The sequence below is a fragment of the Carassius auratus genome, chromosome 22 (assembly GCF_003368295.1).
Source record: "Carassius auratus strain Wakin chromosome 22, ASM336829v1, whole genome shotgun sequence".
In the NCBI taxonomy this organism is placed as follows: domain Eukaryota; kingdom Metazoa; phylum Chordata; class Actinopteri; order Cypriniformes; family Cyprinidae; genus Carassius; species Carassius auratus.
In genome coordinates this window covers 27,375,533-27,402,828 of record NC_039264.1, presented here as the reverse complement: position 1 = coordinate 27,402,828, position 27,296 = coordinate 27,375,533, and the positions used below count along the sequence as shown (strand labels likewise).

The window sequence follows — 27,296 nt, the reverse complement described above, 5'->3', positions numbered from 1 at the left end:
TGTGTGAACACTCAGCTGTTTTGAGGAGTGAAGGGGGCACTCCGAGTCAGAAGCCCTCAATTAACTGGAGAGCTGGAGGACACTTACAGGGTCTCTCTAGTGAAACAAACTCCCGAAAAGCAATGAATAGCTCAGAGAAAGGTAATTTACTGGAGCTAAAATGGAGAAAAGATGATTATTTCCACATTAAATTATGTGAAATCGCTTTTGCATGGAGGCATGTTTCTGCACAAGGTTCCACATTGGAACAACCTTTCTAAATAGAAGCGAAAAGGTGTTTTACAATAGAGGGAACTTCTAAAGGTTAACAAAGATCTATAATGCTTTTGAATTGATGGGTCGTGGGTGTTTTCTAGGGTCACGGACAGGAAAACAATGCCAAATGCACCACAACTAATGCATAGCCTACTGTGTGTGTGTGTGTGCGCGCGTGTGTGTATGTATATATATATATATATATATATATATATATATATATATATATATATATATATGTGTGTAGAAAACCAATTAAAACAGGAAACAGAAATGACAAGAAAATCACAATAAGAGCCAAAACATAAGTCAAATGAAATCGAGTCAAATGGCTTAATGACAATAAATGGGTGGTAAATTATCATCATGGATGGATGAATCTATGTTTGAACTTTTTCGTGGAACCTTTTGACTGGTAACACAAGTTCTTCAAAGCCCCTGAATGGGCTTCATTTTACCTCTGTTAAAGGTTGATACCTAAGACCAATGCACTGAACTATGTAAAAATAAATAAAAATAAAAAAGAAAGAAAGACAGACAATCCAAAGATACACATATAACATCCATACATTAGTTCTTGAACCTTATTCTGCAAAGAACCAGCTAGGAACCTTCATTTGAATGCTGCTGAGATGACGTTTCACCACTCTTTCAGTGTGAATTCCCCTATCTGAGAATATCTGGCACTTTTCAATATCAGCTGATCTTCTTGAAAGCATCCAGCTTTTGGTCTCAGACCTTCAGCCCTCCAGAGCTCATGATAAGGCCATCACCTTGCCTCTCTGGGCTTGTTCTTCTCCAAACCAAATTCCTGACTTGCCAAATGTGTATATCCCTCTCAATCTCTTGGCACGGAGCGACTCGGATGCCACCTGGAAGAGGGTGAGAATGCTGAACTGTCTAAGGCTGAAGATTAAGCCATTATATCCGCTTCTAATGCCCCCAGTCTGGCTGAGAGAAGAAGTTGAGGTCCCTGTCATGAACTGGCTTTAGTGAAGGTCTTTGGGTCTCATTCTCCCTCAAGCTGTTGGATTAAAGTTCAAACCTCATGCCAAGGGAGAGCCTTTGGAGTTAGGCTGAAAAAAGTCTCCATCCTTCCTCGCAATTGATGAGCATCTCTGAGAAGGGATTTTCCTTTAAGCTGGAGCTTTGAATAGAAGATCCCCCGAAGATGTGATCAAGGACCAGTGCTATGTTCCAAAATCCTTTACCATCATAAGAGAAATATAAAACTTTTCTCAGATCATCTGCCTGGGACGTCAAACACTTTACACTTGAGAGAAGCCTTCAGAGATCCAGTTTGTTTTTCTTCCTGAGAAGTCACTTACCAGATAAAACTGTGGAAAACGTCCACATTCTCAAAGTCTGGAGGTGATTTTCATTCCAGTGTGTCCAAAATATACCTTTTGGTGAATATAAATGAAAGTTTTCTCATAAATTTGTTATAAAAGGTGGGCAAATGAGGACCTGGAACATTTTGAGTGATGATTACACAACCTTCTAGCAATGCAATTCAATCTTACAAATAAAGGTGCTATACGATGCCATATAATAATCTTTTGTCTAAATGGTTTCATAAAGAACCTAAAAGGTTTTTTGGTAACACTTTATTTTGATAGTCCACTTTAGACATTCTACTAGCAGTAAGTAACTTTGCAACTTCATGTCAACTAGCAGTTAGTAGAGTATTAGTAGACTGTCTGCTTAATATCTTCTAACACTTTCTTTGTCAACTTATTGTCAACTTATACTAACCCCTCAACCTACCCCTAACACTAACCCTAAACCTACCCTAACAGTCTACTCTGAGAGTTAGAAGACATGTAGTTGCAAATTTCTGAGATTTAGTTGATATGTATTTGACATGTAGTTACAAAGTCAGTAGAATGTCTAAAGTGGACTATCGAAATAAAGTGTAACCGGTTTTTTAAGTAAGGCAGGAATCACAATGATTTACTCAGGAACAATAAAAACTTATATTTTTTTAGACTTAAAGTATTAAATGCAAGCTCAGACAACCAACCAATCAAACAAACAAATTGTATTTATATGCATTGTAAGTGCAATTCTAGTTCATAATTTGGATATTTATTTTCTTTTTTTTTTAAATAGACAAATGACAAACCCATTCACCTTGTAAAAGTAATCATCTAAAGGTATTCAATCAAAATATGAGCTACAAACTTAAAAGAAAAACTGTAAAAAAAAAAAAAAAAAAAAAAAAAACTTCTGGGATGCTAAATCAAAATTTCATGTTTTAAAAGGTCATGTCTCTCTGAAAGCTCTCTAAAGTCTTTTATTCTTTTATATACGCTCATCCCTCTCCTGCATATTTTTTTCCTCTAACTTTGTGTTAGCAGCACTAGGTTTCTTTATTCTCAAAGCTTAAAAACACATTAATATTTGACGAAAAAAGATAAAATCGACATTCAATGAAATTGACATACAATTATTCCCTCAGTGCAGCTGGAGCTATAAAATACACTTTTCTGTCAGTTTAAGTTCAGATCAACGGAGGTCTATTTAACTTTAACGTCTCTAAAGCTATTTTAGGCAAAAAATATTCTTAATGTCTTTCCTGCTGAGCTTTTGACTGAGATTGCCTTGCTATCTCAAACACAAACAAACATGTGATTTTCCCCCACGTGAAACTGGCTTTTGTGACAAGCGCCAGTCTTGCTTTCTTTACTCATAAACAAACTTCACAGGGGGTTGAGTGTCAAATCAGCAGGTAACAAGCCAAGCCGTCTCAGTTCTTCAAGGCACACTGAGCGTTGCGTCGTTAAAGGTAGAATTTGGTAATTAATAAATTGTTAATATGTATGCTCAGGCCTAAATCTGTCAAAGCGTAGTCCTGTTTCAATCGAGCTTCCACAAAAAAAAAAAAAAAAAAAAAAAATTGAGAGGAAAATTATTAACTGCAGCTCTTGCTGTACTAATATATTCAATGTTATATCAGAACAAGTTTTTCAGAAGATGATCAACTAATAAATGATTTGTGTTCATAACCATCATCTTAATTTGATCAATTTTGTTTTTGTAAATAAAAATGAAATGGTGCATTCTTGTGATACCATTTATATTTGAAAATTTCTGAAAAATATTTAGATTTTTTACCATATATATATATATATATATATGTTCACACAACGTCCACCCACAATCTAGTTTAACCCTCAGATGTCACGCCCACGGACCGTTGGCAAAATGTCTGATGCATATGGGACACAAAAGTGGAAACACTTCAGGAATGTCGAAGTCGTCATCGGATTGGTTGAATTCTACAGGATTTCCGGGAGACGTGTGTCGCGTTCTTTAATTCTCTGCCTAGAAACAACGATGCCGTTGCGCCAAACCCCCTCACGAAAGAAAAAAGCGGTAGTGTTTACAATAGTGACAAAGAGCACTTATCAGGATCAACTAAATGCTGGATATTCAAAAGTATGTGAAATATTTCAAGTTTGCGGCATAGAATCTTTCAATTATGTCCGACCGTTTTACACACCGATCTGTTATTGAGGTGACATTTCCACGCCCTGAAATGTGGTGCTTTACGAAACAAACTGCGATTAACATGTCGGTCTAAAGGCTTCACGGGCGGGCCATGGCCAATGAAAGCTGCCTTGAATTCCAGACCTTCAGCCATCAGTCTAAAGGTCTGGCTACGCGAAACTACCCACAATCTAACCAACCCCCCCAAATATTCCCATCTGAGGCTGGATTTTACCACCGTCTCTCCAAACAGTGGGGTAAACAAAGAAACATCTTTATGACCGCCTGTTTAAAAGCTCTGTAAAGCTGTGACTGTAAATGTTTTCAGGCCAAAACCGGAAAGTCATCAGTGTCTGAGCATTATCAAGCTCAGGAAAGACTCTGATAGCTTGTCCTCTCCTAGAGCTTTCCCCTGACCACTTCAAGCAACTTCACAAGGGAGAAAACATCATCCGGATGCTTTGATCCTAAACCTCTCCCAGGGAATCACAGACTACGGGGCTGAAACCTGTTCCAGATGTCACCCGTGATGTTTACGATGAGAAAACGCAAAACGAAAACCACGTGTAAGCCTGTAAGTTCATAAGTAAGAGTGTAATTGTTTGGTTAAAATTTCAATATACAGAGAAAATGAAGACTAAATTGTTAGTAAACTGATTCCCCTAGAAAACTGTAAACATAAAAACATTCCTTTGTTTGTTTAAAAATTCAACCAGTCTGACATAGCAACACTGGCTCAACCAATGGTGTGAGTTTAGGGCGGGGCTGTCAGTCTGGCCAACCAATTACAGAGAGGGCAGCCCAGAATATACACATTTAATCTTCAAATTAACTCTGGAAAACATTACATTTGTCTTTAAAGCATTATTATAATTGTAAAAAAAAAAAAAAAAAAAAACGTAACAAACTTTGGACATGTAACAGCTGCAGAGAACTTTACAGAGCAAACACTAAAAGCCAGTAATTTTGCTGAGATGTCCTCCGTCTCTGAGGTGTCTGGGAAACACTATAATGAGGGTATAAAGTGTTTTTACGGGCCCACATCATTCACAGAGCGAGCAGCAGGACGTTCTGAGGTTCGTTACAGTAGGCCGCAGGAGTTCTTCTCCAGTGCCCGCCATGTGTGTTTTATCATTAATTAAACATCATTACAGATCAGGCTGGACCAGTTTTATGAAACCATGTGCTCACAAGTTATTAATCATCCTCATCTATCAAAGGGTTAAATGTATACTCATAAATGTTAAATAGCGTTTATATGATTTAAAAATATGGTACCGTTGTTCAGTGATTTTGCCAGGGAATAATATGGTATATATATGTATTTAGGTTTGTTTTTAATATTTTTTTAATAAAGTAACTACAGGTCTTGGAGCTGTTTTGGTCATTGCAATGGGTAAATCCAGTGTTATCAAAAATATCCTGTTTTTCAGTAAGAAAACGGATCAAATAGACACGGAGGTGGATGTTTTGAAGGCAAGATCAGGCATGACACTGCATGTCAGATATGGACTAGTGCAGAGAAACCGAATGAGAGAGAGGGGGGCTGATGCAGGGGTCAGTGGGGGGCTGTCTGGTTGTTGGTTTGTTAAAAGTCAATACAATTTTCACTGCGGGGGTTACAGCATCATGATAAGGAGAGCTGTGGTTTGTTATTTACTGCTTTTAGTGTCCCAAATATCTATTAAAACTAATTCAGAAGCCTGCATGCACGAGCACTCATTTATTTTGCTGCTGATCAAGGTGGACAATTTTATAATTCTAGAATTTTCCAAAACAGTTTTTGTGTCAGACTGCCAAAATTCGTCCCAAAAGTTACCTAATCACAGTTTTCCATTTAGCATATCTTAAAATGCTTAAAATGAGATACATTTACTTAACAAAACTGCAAAATTCACTATCCAAAGCAGCTTACAAAATAGGAAACAAGTGATACTAGTGATTTTAAAGAGGCAAAACACAACCGCAAGCAATACAAAGTTGAAAACATTTTCCAGAATAGCCTAGCACAAGAGAGAGTTTTAAACATTAAACTTTTGTGAGATAGGGCAAAAAAATATATAAGATTTGAAATGATGCAATGCTAATGCAAAAACACCACATTAGCAACAATGGCTAGGAAGGCAGCACAACCATGTGATTTGAACTGTGCAATTAGCAAGAAGCTAAAACTTAACTTACGTTAAAACTCTATATTATCAGTTTGTCTGTTTCTGCTCTGAAAGCAAATCTATTTCCAGACAAAACTAACAGAACGGTCAAGCGCCGGCGAACAAAAACAGTGGTGATTCATTCTTGGATGGATCAGCGTGTTTGAGTAATTAACGATTCAAAGAATAACTCATAAACATAAACGTATGTGTATATGACAGATATTGCATTTAATTCACTTCATCTGTGATTAAGCATGCAATCACTGCGTGAGTGTCACTAATGGTAGCAAAAAGTGTCCAGTTTTATGGCTCCATTTTCAACTCTGTCCCCGACTGCAAGCGGCTGCTTTTGCCGATCACCTTCTGTAGCCGTGCTTCAAGTCAAATGCACCCAATGGTTGACTCACTCATAAAGACCCTAATTGCATTCCTGAACAATTCAAGGCTGCCAAACGAATCAGTTTGAGTAATTGATTTAAATGACTCACTCATAATGACAGTCGCTTGTCGCCACCTACTGGGAGAAATACAAATACTAAGCAAACAACACCATATGAGGTCACAACCTTAAGGTTGAGAACATGAGCTTTTAACTGCATAAAATATCCTTTTTGATGTATTTTCAAATGGATTTGACTGAGTTTAGCAGATTACTTTATTGATCTGTGTCAGTCTGACAGATTCATGAATTGTCATATCTGTGCACACCTACGAACACAGAACCACATGTTACCTTCAAAACTGCATAAACCGCACACATTTCATCTCTGGACCAGGTGCTCTTGCAGATAAGACCTGAGGAGGTGTGAATACACGAAAAGCCAGATGAAAGATAAAAAAAAAAAAAAAAAACGAGTAGATCCTAGTATTCATTGCTTATTTTATGATTCATTTACAGTTTTGATAAAAGGTAAATAACATTTTATGAAAAACAGTCACAGTTTTTGACTTATATACATATATAATGAATAACCTTTTTAGAGTAAGGATCTCAGAATCTCAAGTGCCCCTATTCTAATTCAATCAATGCCTGTTTCTAAACAGTAATTACACTGATTAAGAAAATGAAGTGTGTTTGAGGGGAAAAGTAAGAGGTTTTCTTTGCTGCTTCAGCTCTCGGTTAATTACAAGCACTTTGTGAGCCGACTGGCAGCCAAATGTTACACAACACTTTCTTGCATCCTCTAATCGAAAGTGTAAACTACTCATCCGTTGTAAATGTTTTACAAACCTTCCGGTTACAGGTTGTGTGTGTGTGTGTGTGTGTGTGTGTGTACAGAACCTGTAATCGGACTGATGAGTAGTTTACACTTTAGATTAGGGGATGCAGAAAGTGTTGTAAATGAATTATTCATGCATTTACACAACAGGTTTTGAATACTTTTTAGTGTGTACTGCAATGTATAAGCTGAATAGAGAGGGTAGAGCCAGATGTTTTCTATGACACACATGGAGTACTTTAACGCTGTTAATTCATTATTATTATTTTTTCCCTTTTAATTTTTCTGGATCCCATTTAAATGGTCAAATTAAATTGTATTAATCAAAAAGCATGTCTAATTAATTCAAACCATGTGTCATGGGGCATCCCCTAATATAATGGCAGGGAAAAAACTGCTTTGCATTTTAAAATCAACTTCTAAATGGCTGTTCAGGGGTCCCTATAACATGACACAGTTTCATTTGTGGAAGTCGATCCCAGACCACAAACAATCTGTTCAAAATTTAGCTAATAATATTAGGCAATTAATGGTTGACATTTCTTATTTTTAAACAGTAAAAAATTCAGGTCCCTGGATATCATCAGTTTAAGGATCTTAACCTTCGTTTTTTAATCTTGTTCAGAGAGGGTTGATCCTGTTCACTGGCTGGAGAGTGACTGGGATTTAGTTTGACAGGAACTTTTAGTGCCCTCTGCTGCCTTTAAATACTCACAAAAGTTGCTGAAGAACTCCTGGGGACTTGAGTCGGACAGCTCTTTCTCTGGATAACTTGCTAGTTTACTCACAGGTGACATGAGGTGTAGATGAAACATACAAGATGTGGAAGTATTAAAGGATTCATTTCAACACTTTCTTATCATAGTTCTTCAAATCTGCAGTGAAAAACTTTGAAACTCTACTGAAATGAGTGTAATTTTTTTGTAGGCTATAGCCTACACCTGAAGAAATCAGCTGTAATTAAAATAATATTTTTGACTGTATGACAAACTAAAAATGGGTAGGCTATAAGTTTAATAAAAGTTTGAAAACCTAAAGTTAATGACACACCGTGGAAAACCGTCAATGTGTCTTTTTAACAGTTGTGGATAGAAGTCCATTTCACTCTGAGATTAAATATTTGCACTGAGGTTTCTACAAATTAAACAACATTTGGAGAAATACATTTTTGGATGCCTTTTTTTTTTTTTTCAAGACAAACCTGTTCTGAGGGATAACAAGACTTGGCACAATCAAAAGGAAATATATTAACTTTGAAGAGAATATGATCGCTATGATGTTGCTGTTCATCTAGATGAAATGCTGTAAATTAGCCAATCTTATCCTGTTCTGTAAAAAAATTTGCAGGACTTTTTTTCTTTTCTATACCAGCATGCAATTCAAAAAGGCTTTAAATATCAGGAAGTACAGTAAAAAAAAAAAAAAAAAAAAAAAAAAAAAACCTTACAAGACGGAATAATGTTACCTATAGTGTATTATGCATAGCAATTGCATTACATTTAGAAAGTTACTGATTTTGTTAACATTTTTCCTCTTGTACACACATACATAATAAGAGCAATGATTTTGGCAAACCAAGCAATAGTTAGAGAGATTCTACATTTTAAGAAAGTTCCATCTCCTGCCCCATCATTGAGGTTTCTACAAATTAAACAACATTTGGAGAAATACATTTTTAGATGCTTTTTTTTTTTTTTTTTTTTTTTTAGCTGTAACATACGTTTTATGTTTCACTTACATTTTTTATATTATAAAGAGAAAATGTAAAGGGAATGTCAATTAAGTGTATAGTCAGTACCTTATATAAACAGAGCAAATGATAAATAAACCTGACTTTTCTCTTACACTTTTAATTGTACACTTAGGAAAGTATCACATGATAATAAAGTTATTCAATAAACACAAAGTATCACACAACACATACATGGACGCATGCATAATCCCTGGCAAATCTTTGAAAATGTACTATTGTGGATCGTAGTATTTCAGTGTGATTTGTTGCTTTTAAAGAAAGTTGTATTGTTTTACATTTTACATTACATTTATTCATTAGCTGACACTTTTACCCAAAGTGACTTGCAATTGCTATATATGTCAGAGGTTGCACGCCTCTGGAGCAACTAGGGGTTAAGTGTCTTGCTCAGGGACACATTGGTGTCACACAGTGGATTCAAACCTGGGTCTCTCTGACCAATGGCATGTGTCTTATCCACTGCGCCAACACCACCCCAACACCACCCCTTTTTCACTGTAATTCAAAGTCACCTGATGTAAACTTACAGTAAATACTTACTGTAGAATAAAGCATTAGCCTACTACAATATGTGACTAATGATATTGAAGCAAATCCTACATATACACACACACACACACACATATATATATATATATATATATATATATATATATATATTTTTTCTCAGAGCATCCAGTCATATTGATGAAACATCTACAAATGTAAAAAAGTATTTCAGTGTGATTTGTTGCTTTTAAAGAAAGTTGTATTTTTTCACTGTAATTCAAAGTAACATTATGTAAACTTTACTGTAAATACTTACTGTAGAATAAAGCATTAGCCTACTACAATACTGTGACTAATGAAATTGAAGCAAATCCTACAGATGACAGAATAAAACAAATAAAATGCAAATGAGAAAATACTTGCACTTTCGGAAATAGAATATATAGAGAATATAAACACAACACATGATCTGGAAATGATCTATTAAACTTTATCTTCTATTTCTTCTATAACTTGACTTGGATGTCTGTGTCGGGAGCCGTCATCATGAAACTTGCCCATCTCATGTTGCACACTTTGTTTCTTGCGTGAGTCCGCCAACATATCACGCCGTTCCTCGCCTTCATTTTCTGGAACTGCATTTCTGCAGCAGGCTGAATTGCGACCTCTGTTGCAGTCGTTAGCAGTCACAATAATAATTGCTATAACGCAGAAGACAAATGCCAGACTATAACCTATACACTGAAAAAAAAAGAAAAAAAGAGAAGATTCAATGATTAAGGAAAGCATTTGAACAAATACCTACAATGCTGTTTACCACTTCTGAGTTCAGTGTTGCTAAAGAGTTTCCCATGAAATTGGAATACTTTTACACTGTTGCCACATGTTGTCAAAAATAATTTTGCATGACCTTTATAGCCACAATGAAAGCAACAATAGATAGTTTATGTTAGATCTTTAAAATAAATTAAAGCAAACTGTATGTTTAAACTGTCAACAATGTGACCCAACAATGTATTCCATAAAAAAAGATGGTTTCAGTCACTCTGTAGGGCCTGTGTAATATTTCTAAAGTTAATTTTTTTTATATATAGTTGAATTAAATCCTAAACTAATCAATTTTGTTGACTGCAGTGTGAATCCAGAGAGAGCCAACCCACGTGCTTCTGATTGGCTTTGATATTTGATTGATTTGAAAATGAAACCAATTGACAGTCCGTTAAAGATTCTTGAATGTGTATTTTCCCACATATATGCGGACATAACACCTTAATAAATCAGTTTTCAAAATTGTAAAAAAACAAAACAAAACATTTGATCACTGATTCCCAAGCAAATTATTGCTATAACCCAGTTTATATGATTAAAAAAATATATAGTATATATATATATATATATATATATATATATATATATATATATATATATATATATATATATATATATATAGTTTAGAGGTGCAGTCGTTGGTGTACAGGGAGAAGAGCAGAGGGGAGAGAACACATCCCTGAGGGGCACCAGTGTTGGTGGAGCAGCTGTTTGATGTGTATTTCCCCAGATTAATAATCTATACAATTCCCATCCTTAACTGTATGTTGTATATTTGTACTTTCATATGTAATCCTTAGCCAAATATGTATCTGTTGTGGTTCTTGTGGTTGTGTGTTCTGAGGTTATGTTGGTCTTTGAGGTAAAACCCTCTGACATTTACCTTTGATCTGTCAATCAACTCTCTTGTTCGTTCATATAATTCAGTCTCATTTCTTCTTTCCTGGTTTAATTCAGTAGGTTTGCACCAGTTCACACAAATCGGATGCAGGTCCTTATCACAGGCATAGCGTCCATTCCAGTCTGTGAATCCACATGCAAGATAATCCCCATCAATTAAAAATATGCAGACCCACACAATCGGTGGAATCAGACAGGCCATCAAAACGGTCCCAAAACTCTGCATCATTTCTTCAGACTCATATATTGCACGTTTGTCCTGTTCTTGAGATGGACCACTTTCGTCTTGTTCGTGGGAGGCTTCACTGTTGTATTGACCTTGCGTTCTTCCACCGCTGTTCTGTCTTTCAGAACGGCTGCATTTATATTTACAAGGCCTCAGAAGCATGAGCATTATGACGAAAGCGAAGAGACTGGGTACAACAAAGAGGAAACCTGATATAAGTGAATTCCACTTAACTTTGCATGGGCATGCAAACTGGACATCAAGCAACACCTGCAAGCCCAATAACATAAAGCTCAATGGAACAGAGGTGATAGCATTTTTCTTGGAAATCATCTTAACTGCTGATTTAAAAAAGGTTTTTAGTTGCATCTTCAAAGCCGTAGGAATTCTGTCACAAAGCTGTTCCTGTCTTACAGTTTGGGAAAATCTTCCACAAGATACAATAGTGAGAATCCTATTCAATGAAAAGGACAAAAATAATTTTCAACATTTCTTCAATACAGGTACTACAATAACAGAGTAAAAAAAAAAAAAAGTTTTTTAATACTTACTTATACAGGTGATAAGAGTGTCGCATACAGGTTAAGTGTTGTTTGATTATTTTTCCTTTTTTCCACATTTATACTTTCACTCTTCCAGTACTTACCATTGGTCAGCCGATCCTTCAATCTCAATAACTTATTCTGATTTGTGCATTCAGAATCACAGGTTTCAGATTTCTAAAAACAACAGGAGCGATCGCCGGCCACCCTGTGCAGTTTCAGTGTTATAGTACATATTAAAAATCACTGTGTGGGAATTAATATTCTTATGAAAAAAAGCTGAAATGCATTAGCATTTATTGATGAGTTTGTTACTTCTTTGAGAAAGTTAACAGTTTTGATGTTTTGTTGTTGTTGTTTGTGTGTGTGTGTGTGTGTGTGTGTGTGTGTGTGTGTGAGTGTGTGTGTGTGTTAAAATAAAAAAATATATAAAAAACGTGTTTAACTTATGAATTAAACGCTAGAGAAGTTTAATTAGACTTTTTCCTAGACTTTAACTAATTTTTCCTAGTAAAAATGCATTTTTGAGAGAGTAACATTGCTTTGTGAGTAACATTAAGACAATATTTTAAAACAACCATTTGGCTTGCATTGTTTTAACTGTTTATTATATTTCACATCCACACCATTTTCATACATTTTACTTAACACAGTTAGAAGGTCAATTTGAATTGAAATAGTTACCAAGACCGAACAGCGAACCACAAAGGTCCATTAGCAAACAATCCATCAAGCAAAAATGCAGTGAATCCAGAAAGTTTTGTCAAAACAACAGACATCACATTAGAAATGACCCATCACCCAAATTGTTCCATGTAACAGTCTTAATCTAGGTGTATCTGTATGCAGATCAGCCTGATGAGTTCAGACATGCCACTGCAGTTCAACCTCAGAACCGTAGATGGATGAATTCCACTTTTCTTGATGCTCCAGATATCTTGATCTACAACCCCAAAAGCTTACAGCAGCAAATTATAACATTGGCGAGGAATGCGAGCAGCACTAAATATGAATATATATATATATATATATATATATATATATATATATATATATATATATATATATATATATATATATATATATATATAATAAAGCCCAAGACAAATAGCATTAATAAAGAAACCATAAATCAGAAAAAAAGCTAATTCAGTGCATTGATATAATACAAAAACAATTATGATAATGCATACTTAAAGTGACAGTACTTCAATTCTAATTCAACATATGCTTAACCCCTTAACTGTCTCTCACATTTTTGACCATAGACTTTTTATAATTTTTATATACATTTTTATAATTCATAAATGAAAAAAAATGTGTAACATGATATTGATGGTCTATTTTCATTGTAATGCAATGTCTGATTTTAAATGGGTTTTAAATGATGCATTTTGAGATTTTAAGTTTTCAGTTGATATATAATTTCTGATGATTTCTAAAATGTGTTAGAGAAAAAGGCAACGAAGAAGTCTTTTTTTTTTTAAACAAAGGTCAAAACTACTGTTATACTGTAGATTTTTGAGGGTTCACTCTTGTCATAAATTAATCTATTACTTTTCCTACATAACTTAAAAAAAAAAAAAGCATTGGTAAAATATAAGTTTGGGAGTCTTAGACCTTTCCAATGATATATAGTTTGTCAAGATTAGATTAAATGTAATTGTAATTGTAAAGAGTGAAGTAAATGTAGGCGTCCCGTATATGGGACAGGGTGACAGTTAGTAAGCTCATTCTTATTTCTTGCACAGTACATATACTACTACATAGTATTTGTTAAACTTTGTGTGCATCGCATTTTTTAATGATGTAAACATAGACTAAACATTTCGGAAGATAGGAACATGGAGAAATCTTCCAGCATATGACTTACCTGTGATTTGGCAATAATGTTAATTGTCAGAGCTTGTAGTTCGGTCTCATTCTTTTGTGGAACTGGTTTAGTGGGTTTGCACCATTTCACATGTTGCTGATCATCTGAAATATACACTCCATTCCAGTCTGTTATTTGACTGGCAGTATAATTACCATCAATGAGCACAAGCATGATCCACACAAAAATTTAAGTTAGGGTAAGCAAGAAATGTTTCCCAAACTTCCTAAAATACTGTATAGTTCCTTCCTAAAATACTATATAGACTCTGCGTTGCTATCGAGCAGGCGAGGAAGTGTGCCACCATGAACGCTCGAGGCAGTGGGCTGGAGTGAGTTGCCGGGGACGGGCGACCTCGATGCCGGCCACCCATGATGAGAAGGGGCGGCTGCCGTCCTTGAGGGAGCGGAGGGGCCAGTAGAGTGGAGGAGAGCTCAGTCTCGAGGGTACCCCACGGCCTGCGAGGGGCGATGGGTATATGTGACGAGTGGGGAGGGGCCGAGGGCCGTGGGAACGAGGAGCGAAGCCGGTGTAGTGATTGGAGATGAGCGACACCTGCTCGACCCATAGGTCTCGAGTCCCACGGAGGAGATGGAGGGATATAAAACCGGAGCGACGACAGTGACAGACGAGAGAGGACCAGGCCTGGGCTTTATTTTATGTTTTGGTTTTTATTTGTGCGCATCAGCACATCTGTTTTGTGTTTTTATAGTAACACAAATCAATCAATTACCAGATACACTAAGCGTTTCAACTTTAAGAGAGATTAACAATAATAGATATCTATTCATTACTCCCTGCAGTTGGATCTTTTTCATGTCCATCTACTCAATTAGAATAAAAATGTGTAATAATTGTATATATTATTATTAATAAGCAAATAATGGCCTGTTTACTCTATTGCAAATTTTAATGTCGTGTGCAGAATATACAAAGTCGGAAGCAGTCTTATTTACATTCAAATGAGCTTGCTTTGCATACTGCACATGCTTTGTTTTATCTTTATAATAAATACCAAAATAACTGATAAAATGATTTGTACAAGCAAAATAAAAATAAAAATAACCCTACATACAGTAGTCATATTTAAATGCAGACTAAACAATGCACTTGTTAACCTGGGCCTAAGAACAAAGATGTGACTCAACTGACACTAGAGTTTTCTGTGTTTCACTTTCTTTCTTTTTGTGTTTCTCGTGACACACCTGCTTCAGGAATGTACTCTTTCCTACCTCCTTTCTTCTCTTTCTCTTAACTATAACAGTAAACATTTTTTGGCGAGCACGTTGGGGCACGTTGTATGTTATACTACATCGTGTAGACACTCACTAAAGAAAAAGTGGCAGCTTTTTAGTGGTTATGAGTACTCAAGCAAGCTTTCTAGTCTATAATCCATTTAAAATGTAGAACTTGCACGTTGCAAAGTTTCGTGAGATGTCTGCATATTTATATGGGATTGGCTTTCTAAGAAGCAGTGATTGGGGCAATGTCCTGCAAAGTTTAGCTCCAGCCAGCTCAAACACATTTGCCAGGAAGCTTCAATCAAGTCTGAAGACCTTGATTACTATCAAGCAAAACAATGCAGGACATGTCCCAAGATGTCCCTCTAGGAACAGGTTTGGACACCCTTGAACTAGGGGTGCACCCTCCTCTTCCCATATGTCCACCTTCTACTCTTAAATGGTTCTGTGACTAAAAACAGTAGCATTAATCTCTTTTTTGTACATTTTGCAGCATGTGTAACTCTCCCTCTTGTGGTTGGACAGTGCTGAACGTGCCACTGGATAGTTGATGTGGTTTCATTGTCCAGCTCTACATGCTGCTCCAATCACAATTTTTGAGATAAACAGAAATCTCAATATAACCAAAGAGCTGAATAAATCAATAAATCTGTATTTAAATGCATTGAATTTACTACATGTGAGAAATACTTACCTTTAATTTAGCAGTTGTCACACAAGGCAGATGAGGAAATCATGCCATGGTGGAGCCGATGGAGGGAGGAGCCATGGAGGAGGATTGGGGGCCAACCAATGGCGGTGGAGCAGGTGGAGGAGGAGCCTGAGGCAGAGACGGAGAGCCAACGAGCCAGGGAACAAAGCGGAGGAACAAGGTGGAGCTGGCAGGAGGAAGGAGCCCAATGGAGCCGGTGGGACAGAGCAATGAGGTGCGGCCAGACGAGAGGAGTCCAGAGACGATGGCAGGACGATGCTTGAACAAGTCGGAGCTGGAGGGACACGGGAGCCTGGTGGAGCTGATGGATCGATGGGTGACGGTGGAGGTGAGGGAGCTAGGATCCGAGGTGGAACCAATGGGTCTGTGGGCCGAGGCAAAGTCCGGGCCTCAAAGGCTGAAGGCAGGGGAGATGGATACTCCGACCACGATGACGCTGGAGGATGGCAGTCCCACGGGCCTCGCACTGCAATGATGGTGGGCTGAGGGGAGCAGATGGGCTGCCAGATGACAGCAGTGAAGGAGGCTGGAGTGGGTGGCATTTTCAAGGAGTGGGCACTGAATGGCACATTCTTGGAGTCGGCACTGGAGAATCAGAAGCCTCCACAGTGCTGGGCGAGGGAACCATGGACAAAGGAGGGCTGGATGGTACCAGCGGAGACAACGGAGAGAGTAGAGGGGGCAGTTCAATCTCCAGTTCAGAATATAAGTCTATTAGATTCCCCTTCCGGTTTTGGCTCCATCACCGCTCCATGCTCAGCTCACCCTCAGCCGCGATGCAGGGGGCGGAGATCCTCACTGCACTCATACCATCCTCTGCTTTCTCCTTCATGGTGGGGGCAGCAAAATTTGTTCAGGGACTGTTACGGTCCCTACAAAGGTCTAGGAATTTAAAGGGATGCACAACATAATAGATGGACACAGCTGGAGTATCCCAAATTAATCCTTTATTTTAACACAAAATGTTCACAAAAATGACCAAAATTATGAGATAGGGAGCCCAGCAATACAATAAAGAAATAACTAAACTAATAGAAACAGGCTGGGGCTCCCCACTCCAAAATAACAAGATAAGAGCAGGAGATGATGTGGCAGTGGAGAAGTCTATGGCTGGCAGAGAGAGAATGAAAGGGTCCGCCTCCTTCCATTTATAGCCTCGTTTCCCCAGCTCAACCAATCAGAATCTGAAGAAGACAAAAAAAAAAAAAAAATGAGCACTATTAATTATTAGAGGACTCAGGGCCGGGGCGTAAGTGATACGTGCATAACAGGGACCATCCTCACACGACGGCGCTCTGTACGAGATGTTCAAACTGGCGTTGTAGAACGCACAGACCAACCACATCATTCGAGTAGTTGGTTAGGCTTGCCAGTACCAAGGAACAGTCTGATTTTGGGACCCAAATGATTTCTGATTTTGATGAGGTATTCTGAGCGAAGGAGGGGATTCATGGGACACAACGGAAAGAAAAACACTGGGGAAAAAAGAAACAAAACGGAGGGACAGACAAGGAATTCATGAAACGAGAGTCTTTAATAATCCAAATGGGGAACATAGAGCACATGGAATACATCAAGAACTGACAAATGCAAACTGAAAGGACTAGGGCTTATAAACACAGGGACACAGAACACATGTGGATGGAAAACACAACATAATGAGTCCAGGGGTGTAACACCAGTGTTTTGTCCCAATTTATTCATAGAACACTCTCAAATTATACAGCAGTATGTTGTTCAACAAACAACATATTTGCTTAAATGTAACACTTAGATTTGCTCCACTCTCTTATGGTCTATTTCCCATGATGATAGGTCCAGATATTGATAAGAAACAACAGTATTTTAAAGTATCCAATAAACAGAACACAAATGACTAGTTTTAGCTTTATATTTAGAAAATATTAAATAATGATAATGAATAATAATAATAATAATAATAATAATAATAATAATAATAATAATAATGCAGCTTTTATGAAGTTTAGACAATTTTAGAGTGACTACAAGGTAATAAAAAACCAAATTAGACCTACATACAAATGTCATTAGTGTAAAAATAAATAAAATAAAAGAAACACCATCCCTTCGACCTGCCATTCTCTTACATTACCTTCAATGTAGTAGACATGTACTTTATAATGATCCATAAATCCTCTAATAAAGCAACTATTGGGTTCGAATGTAATTGTTTATTACATACCCACACTGTTAACCCACTTGCATTTTAGGAGTAAGGGGGTACACAACTGAGCATATTACCTTCAAAAACCATTATTAAACAGTAGACGTCATCATAAAATTGACCCATCACTCAAGTGGTGCCCTGTATTAATGTGAATTTGTATGTAAATGACCCCAATGATTTTAGGTGGCCCGCTGTAGTTCAACCTCTGAACCATAGTAATCTCCCTTCCAGTGTGCCATGCGACATGCAACATATTAACCCTCAAACAACAACAGAAACATCCACAATGATGGCGGAATCAGACTAAATAAAATGAGCCCAGCACAATGAGAAGATGAATGTCTGCAAGGTCTTTGAAAGAACATCGTCATAGTCAGAGCCAGGGTTACATGGGCAGGAAAACTCCTGATCCATCAACTTCTTCAGGCCAATTAGCTTTCCTTACAATCTCGCAAACTCACCTGTTGAACATTCATCTGTTTCCATCATCTGTTTCATGATAGCTGGGTCATTGGCATGTCGGTGTATACTTACTAAATCACAATCATTATTAGTTTACTGTTTAACACTAGATAAACTATAAGGCAAAAAGAATAAGAATTTGTACAAAAAGTTAAATGTACAAAACAAATGTTTCAAAACAAAAGTAACACATATAAAACACAGCGCCACCGTTGGTGACTAAGGGAAGTTCAGCTGATAATATTAGAGTTTGGTCTCAATTCTTCAGTTTTAGAAGTCACTCAACAGCATCATCAGAACCATCAGAAATGAAAATGAAATAAATTGAACTGAAGTGGCATTCCTCTTGATTGGAATATAAATTGGTATCGTTTCATGAACACTTCATGATTGCAGTATACGTGTCATGATCGTCAGCTGGAGTGCCCATGATGATGGCCCACGTTGCCTAGTTGAATCTAATCTAAATCTAGAGGGCACTTCACTCAGGACTCTTGAATTTGGTGTCCATTCCTATTTCCCATAATCCTGTGCTTAGGGCTAATCACCACCAGGTGTTCCCCATTACCACTCCCCTATACTGTGTTTGGACTCTCAATGAGTGCGAAGTCTTGTTTAGCCTCGTCTAGCATTTCTGAGCATTTTCCTAGTGTTTGTTCTTTCCGTGTCTGGTATTGGATTGTTTATACCGCCTGTGATTCTCTGCCGCCTGCCCTGACCTCTGCCTGTTATTGTTTCTGATTCTGGATATCCCTTGACATACTTGACACTGTTCTCTGATAACTGTCTGTTTGACCATTCTATATTAAACTACTGCCAATGGTTCCAAACATCTCTGACTCCATGTTACAATAAGCATGTTTGCAGTCTGGATTCATGATTGTACCAGATCGGTGAAGTAAATATAATGCATGTTATTAGCCACTCTTACTAATATTTCACCTCATAATATCCACAAAAAAAAGGAAAAAAAGAAAAAGAGAGTGCCTAGGTAGTAAATATAAAAATTAGTCAAAACACGATTTACATATAATTTAAAGATAAACTACATATATATATATATATATATATATATATATATATATATATATATATATATATATATATATATATATATATATATATATATATTATGTGCGTGTGTGTGTGAAAAAACACTGTTCATGCAAAGATGTTGCTTTTTGTGTAGGTTTAGTAATTATTTTTTTTGCAAGTTTACAAAGACTGCTTCTTTCAGCACATTGTGGACTATGTTGTAAGGACCAAAACAACAAATTCTGGATCATTTTAAACCACTCACGGAGGAACTGGGCATCAGTTGTTCTTTCATTTTCTGTGCTGTGTTGTTGTTAGCTCAGCATATAATGCCAACAAGTCACATGGATGTCTGGTTCGAGTGAGAAGCGTGCAATCTGAAATCGCTAATGCAATCGCTTTTTTTGTGCATGCGTTTTTTTTTTTTTTTACTTTCACTTTCGCTTTTGAAATTGATCACATTAAGTAGGGAGGGCAGATGAGGCATGTTCCTCTTTTGGAGCTGCATTAATATTATATAATGATCCGATAATAGGTAAGATAGATAGATGTTCATGGTTGTGTCCATTTGTGTTCAGCCACGTCCAGCTCTGGAACAGCAGGCAGATTTTCCACAGCAGTCAATAATTCCCACACAGATAATTGGAAAGACGATGAAGACCGTGCTCACACCATAACCATATATCTGAAGAAGAACAAAACATAAGAGAAAAATAACTATAAGTTGAGGTTTGTCGAAGGTTAAACTGTTCATAAGCACAGGAAAATAATATGCATGTGTAAGAAGAAACATTGTAATTTAATTTCCTGTCTGACATATGTGGGGTGAAAGGAATTAATTACATATTTCTATTATGATATTATGATAACAGGAAACACGTGTACAGTTATATTTACCTGAGATTGATGGATATGTGTTTGAGTCAAATTTCGAAGCGCTGTCACATTTCTGAACTTTTCGATAGGTTTACACCATGATCTGTTGAGCTGACTGTCAAATGTGGAAATTCCCTTCCAATATGTCATGGCACAAGCAAAGTAATCTCCATCGAGTAACAAAATGATGGCCCACATTATAGGTGGAATCAGACATGATGTGAAAGCTTTAGGACAGTTCTGCTGAGTATCATCATCTGCTCCTTCAGAAAAATGACTGCATTTCTCTCTAAAAGGCCTTAAAAAGAGGAAGAGTAGTTCGAAAATAAAGAGAGCAGGTCCGATGAAGACGCACGCCGTTAGTTGTACATTCAGATCATGTCTGCACGGGCATGAGAAAACTTTTGCTTCCAGGAACTCTTCAAATCCGATTAACAAAAGACTCAATAGAAAAATGAATACAAAAGAATATCGTTTCAGAAATGCAAATATTTTCTTAAAAACCGAAGAAAAACATTTAGTTAGTGGCATCTCTGTCTCACTGATGTCTTTATATGGTGCACAGATCCCCTTCAATGAAGAAAATATTTTATTTAATTTCATTCCTTTCTGAATACACACACTATAGTGCAATATACATACGTACATACACACACACACACATATATATATATATATATATATATATATATATATATATATAAACTTTTTTTTAAGTAAATCTTAATGAAAGTTAGTATTTTTAGACTTACGATTGTGTTCTTCTTTTCTGTAGTGATATGTTGTCGATGTGTGGTTAAATTCTGCTTCTGCATTAATATTTAAAGGATGCTTTGCCATACATTTGAACAGAAAATAAAAAAAAGAAGTGGTTTTTCAGTGAGAACAACTTGTGACAGAAAAAAACGTGACACTACCTACACTTCTGCTCTGTATATACATACAGTTTGCTGAAGTTTCCATTGTCAGTGAAGACTGCTATAAAACACTAGCAATTTTATTCATTTTACAAATCTGATATTTAAAGTCCCATCTAGTGCTGTATTATTTTGATATTGCTTCATATATTCAAAAAGGCGGAGGGAAGAGGTGCACCAAGAATCTCAGGAATAAGTGTTAAATCTTTTTATTCTCAGAAAACCAGACAATTTTTTTTTTGATTCTGCCTTATTTTCTATGTTTTATTACAATTATGATATAATTTACACTTGAATGGTTTGATTGAACAGAAATATTAAAAAGTCTTCAGACTGTATCGTTTATCTTACTGCTTACAGTCTATGTTAATTTATTAGGTCATATAAAGTGCAGGCATGTATACATCCCAAATACAAGTTTTTATTTACTTAATATATGTGTGTGTGTGCTGTATATATTTATTATGTATATACAAACACAGGCATGTATATATTTAAGAAAAGGATGCTATGTAAAAAATAAATAAAATAAATAATTACTTTCATTTTGTATGTGATTGTCACACCACAGAACTTTCGTGTTTCGTGTTGATTGTGTCATTATGTTCAGGAGTGTCTTGTCAGTGTCTTGTACCCTAATTAACGTTCACCTTATAAGATGCATTTAGTTCAGTGTTTGGTTGTCCGGTCTCGTCAATGTGTATGTGTGTTGCCTCCTTATCGATTACTCCTATGCGGATTATTAAAGACTTTCTTTCATCTTCTTCCTCGATTATGTGCTTCTCTCCCGCACCACACCGTGTCAGCGATTACATTTACATTTTCATTTTTATTTACATTTACTCATTTAGCAGACGCTTTTATCCAAAGTAATTTAACTAATGTAAATACAATGTGAATAGGTTTGGTCTTGGTGGACTAGATCTGCTATGCTGCGGCAATCCCCCATAGCAGATATAGGCAGGTGGTGCTGGGGAGGTGGAGGGCTACATGCAAAGTGCGCAGATATGACATAGGTAAACAGTAATGAGTACGTATCTTATTGGTTAACAAAACTGAATTGAACAACCAGTTAGAATGCAAATAGAGTTGAAAAATAAATTTCTCATATCTTTCCAGCAGATAACAAAACTATTACTGAAAAGCTAAAAGAACAATCGAAATCAGTCTACTTTATGTATTTGTCGATTTATGTTTCTTACAACATATTCACAGAACTCGTATATATGGGGTAGTAGGATGTAGCCTACATATTTGTTCCTGTCAATTCAATAAATGAACGTCTTTATTTATACACTTTGTTTAAAAAAAAAATAATAAAATAAAATAAAACTTTTTGTAAGCGTATTAATAACTAATAAAAGCTACATGTTTTATCAAGATAAAAACGGAATTAACTCTCAAGGTCTTAAGGCATGTTTTTTCTTAACTTGATGTGGCTTTCTGACATGAAAAGAGGTCAATGGTCAAAATATGTCCTGTGAACCTACGTTTGCATAGAAAAACTACAATTATGGCAAAAACTTGTAGTGTTTAAACACAGAAGTGTGTAAACAGTCCCTTAGTGTGTTAAACGGAAAGTTCACAAAAAAGAAAAAAAAAAGAAAATTCAAGATTCTAAGACCTTCTGAAAGAACCAGTTTGCGGAAAAGAATTGGATTTCCTTGAGGATATTGATTACAGGTAATAATGTTGTAAATAATGTTCCATTTCTTGCACAGACTGAACTTTTCACTTCACAAGTACTCAATATATCCTCAGGAGCCTCGGGTATTCATTTTGTGTCCCTGTTGTTTTCTGTTTTTCTTTATTTTATTTTATTTACTTCTTTCTTGTTCTACTGAATCTTTGTATCTACTGTATGACTCTGTCTATGCAACATAAAGGGATAGTTCACCCAAAAATGAAAATAACCCAAAGATTTACTCACTATCAAAGCCATCATAGGTGCATATTACTTTCTTTTTTTTTTTCTTTTTTTTTTTTTGATGAATAAAATCAGACTTGTCCTGGCGGTGAATGGGTGTTAATAAAACATTATCTTATTTAAATTAATTTGAAAAATAAGTTAGCAATCTAACAAAAGTAATCTAAAAGTAATTAAAAAAAAGTATGTTTATAATAGCTAATGAACATTAATGGATTACATTACTAACTGGAATTTTTATAATGATATTGTAATACAGCAACAATAAAATTCATAGCCAAATCAAAAATGTGTTTGTTTCCAGTGATCAGTAAAGATCTGTAGTTTGAATAAATGTTTGAGATGTAAATAGGATTTTATTTGTTAAAACTGTGCAAGTATAACAGATTATTAATGTATTTTAAACAGAAAAATAAATAACAATGAAGTTAATTTAAAAGTGTAGGCTAAAGTGAAAAAAAAGAAAACGTTTCCTTATCTTTAAAACTCATGCAGCGTAATCATTTCTGCATAATTTGTGTACAGTCTTACCCTCTTAAGATATGATAGTTGACAGGCACACAGGAAAGCCCAATATTATTTGACTCAGAAATAGTATATAAATATATATCACCAGGATAACATGGTAAAATCAAAAGACATTTAGCTGTTTATACTTGTACTCTGAGACAGCTAACAAAAGTGATGCTAGAGAAAAAAAGAGAGATCAAGTGAACCTGAATTAAGTTTTCTTATACAAGTTGAATTAAATCAAGAGTTCCCAAACCTTAAGAGTTAGTTCACCAAAAAAAAAAAAAAAAAACACATTGAGGCAATTTGACTATTCGGTCTATGTGTGGAAAAAGCTGAGGCATTTCTCAAATTGTCTTCTGAGAGCAAGTTGTACAGATTTAGAATGGTGACAGCTTTCTTTCTTAGTTTACATGAAAGTCAGACATCATGGTCCTGGCAGAATAATCAGCCTATATATATTGTGTGATGTGCCAGCTTGAAAAGGCCAGTTAAATGTTATTATTTATTTATTTATAGCAGATAGACTATCTTTAACCATTGACAATTATTTATTTATTTATTATTAATTCATGTACATGACCCTCTTTCAAAGATTCTGTGCATCCTCCTGAGAGGGAGGGACCACCGCCTGGTTTTGTATAGTGCTTTGCACAGCATTAAGGCTTAGAGAATCTGCTCCAGAATCTTGTTGCTCACTCTGCGTCTCCATCGTTTGTCCGCAGCAGCATGACAGTCCATGTGGGCACCATTTACATTTTCCACTAATGCAGCAGTCGTAAATACCCACTACGGCAATCACCAAGACACTGAAGACCGTGATCCAGACGTAACCTGCATGCTGAGGAAAAGAAAGAAATACTGTCACGTGACGTGATAAATGTGATCAATTCTCGCACATCAAACAAGCACTTATAAGCTTCTGTTTACTATATCTGATGTGCTCTGTATAGGTGTGTAGCAATGTTCATATGAAAATAAAAGCCTAAATTAAATCTGTTTCATCATATAAAGTGATCACATCAGTTCTCACATCAGTTTTACTTTTACAACATGTTATTTATTTTCTTCATTTGCGTTTTGAAGATTACATTTTATTTGCACTGTTGTTTTACTTTTACTTTTCATTTTGTGAACTAACCCTTTCCATTCTTTCCATTATAGAACTATAATATAAATGATATACTTATTTACATTATGATACTATACAGTATATCAAGAAAAAAGTTCATACAGGACATTTTATTACCTGAGATTCATGAAGGTATTTGCGAGTCAAATCACGTAGCACGGTCTCGTTTTGTGTTTTTTCAGTAGGTTTACACCAAGACCTGTTGAGCTGCTGATCGTACACATAAACTCCCTTCCAGTCTGTCATGCCACAAGCAAAGTATTCACCATCAAGGAACAAGAGGAAGATCCATATCACAGGTGGAATCAGACAAGCTGCAAAGGCTTTAGGACAGTTCTGCTGAGTATCATCGTATACTCCTCCACAACAATGACTGCACCCATGTTTACAAGGTCTTAAAAGGATGAACATTAAAGTAAATGTAAAAAGAGCTGGCCCAATGAAGATAGATGCGGTTAGTAATGCATTTATCTCAACTATGCATGGGCATGAGAAAAGTTCTATTTCAGTCAGCTTCTCCAATCCAATTAACAAAAGACTCAAAGGAAAAGACAACGAAAAAACAGCAGTTCCTTTCAGAAATTTGTGTACTTCCCTTAAAATAACTCGTGGCGACAGCATCTTCTGAATTTTTTTATTGTGTACAGATTTCCTTCAATGATAAAGAAAACAATAATTATTAATAAACCATAATTATTTACATCATAAAATACAATATTATAGTCTTTGATATAGTTTTAATAGTTTTTTCTCTCTCCTTTTTAAGTGTAAAGAATACTTTGATGTTCTAAAGAATCTTTTTTACTTTTCTTAGATTCTTTTACTTTAGATTCAATTTGATCTACTGCTGTTGTAACACGTCTCCCTCAAGGTTTACCATGCTAAAGCTCCTGACCTGTATTAGCATGATTTCACTGATTAGACAATTGAATAAGTAATGTGTACATGTAAAACTTGATAAACAGACAAATAAATAAATAAATAAATATTTTGTGTTATGTTGTAAATTTTTCGTTGGTAAAGCAAGACCAAATGAGTAAACATAAATGTATATAAAATACATAAAGGCAAAGAGAGCTGTTACATTGAAGGTAAGTGAAATACATCTCTTTCAAGTTGCAACTATAGGTATGGAAATTTTACATCACTTTTTACATTTTACATAATTGCCTACAAATGTAGCCAAATATTATAATAATAATAATAATAATAATAATAATAATAATAATAATAATAATAATAATAATAATAATAATAATTATTATTATTATTATTATTATTATTATTATTATTATTATTATTACAGTATTTTCAAATCCATAAGTTGATTTGATGATGCTTTTGGCTGTAAAATTATAACATTAAAATAAATTACATTTACAGGTTTACAGGTTTATTTATTATTATTATTATTATTATTATTATTATTATATTTAATTATTTATTTTTTTATTTTTACTTACTTGTACAGGTGATGCGTACAGGTGATGTTGTGTGCCAGTATGTGTTGTTGTTTTTTCTTTGTCATTCTCTTTATCCAATTTGAAGTTTCACTCTTTATATGGAAATGCTTGCCATTGGTCAGCTTTGTTCATTTAAATACTGTGCTCTGGCAAGCAAAACCTAAAGAAAGTAGGCTATGGTTGACTGCCACTCAAGAGGATAGATAGATAGAAAAGATTAGTTGAATGTTGTTATTTGTATGTCAGATTAAATTCATGTTATTTTCATTTTCCTCTCTGATATACTTTGCACAGGTTTACACCATTGTGTCACTCATCAAGAACATAAACTTGCTTTCAGTCTGTCATGCGAGAAGCAACACTTTTTCAGATTTTTTTTTTTTTGTTCCTTAAAATGTGGAACAAATATGGTTCCACATTTTATAAAGTTTATTGTTTTACCTGTGGTGTCCAAATATATATGTGTGCTTTGCATGCCATGCACTTTAATACAGTTTTTCTGGATGTTTTTCTCACAACTACAAACACAATCTCAAAACTACATAGCAATTTGTGCAAACTTCGGACTTCCAGGTCAAAATCAAATAGTTCTGTCTCTTTTGTAAGATGCAAACTTTGGCCTTTGATGATACGCAAACCTGTCAAATACACAAATTATTTTCCTGCCTAGAGAACACTAGTGAGATATATTCAAAACACTGTTACAAAAGCCTCCTTTTGGGAAATAGGAATCCTTTTGCTGGTCAATTTCGGTTACAGTATACGGCAAATATAGATGGGGTGCAGATACAGTTAAATTCAGAATTAAACTGTAAGAAAAGTTTACTTTCATTACACTACTGTAAAGAAATATTACAGTAGATGAAAAGCACTAGAAGAGAAGAGTTCAAAAACCAAACAGAATATATAGTACAATAACAAACACATTGGAACATACTGTCCGTTACTGTAAATACATATTTAAATAAATTAAATAAATTCTGAATTGCTAAAATACTTAACCCCAATCTGTAAACCAAATTCGAACTAGTTTAAAACAATTTGTCAAATAAAGCACTATTTCTGTTAAACCTTACTTTCACTTTAAGGCAGTTAGGCTCTA

The 27,296-nt window shown here is 35.5% G+C and overlaps 1 long non-coding RNA gene across 1 annotated transcript; it reads right to left on the bottom strand.

The window, feature by feature from the left end:
- Positions 1-19,903: 19,903 nt before the first annotated feature.
- LOC113040700 (uncharacterized) lies at positions 19,904-21,561 on the bottom strand. The gene is made up of 3 exons (XR_003275289.1): positions 20,998-21,561; positions 20,267-20,815; positions 19,904-20,054 (listed from the first exon to the last, which is right to left on the bottom strand). It is a non-coding gene; the product is annotated as an uncharacterized LOC113040700 (long non-coding RNA).
- Between the last annotated feature and the right edge of the window lie 5,735 nt (positions 21,562-27,296).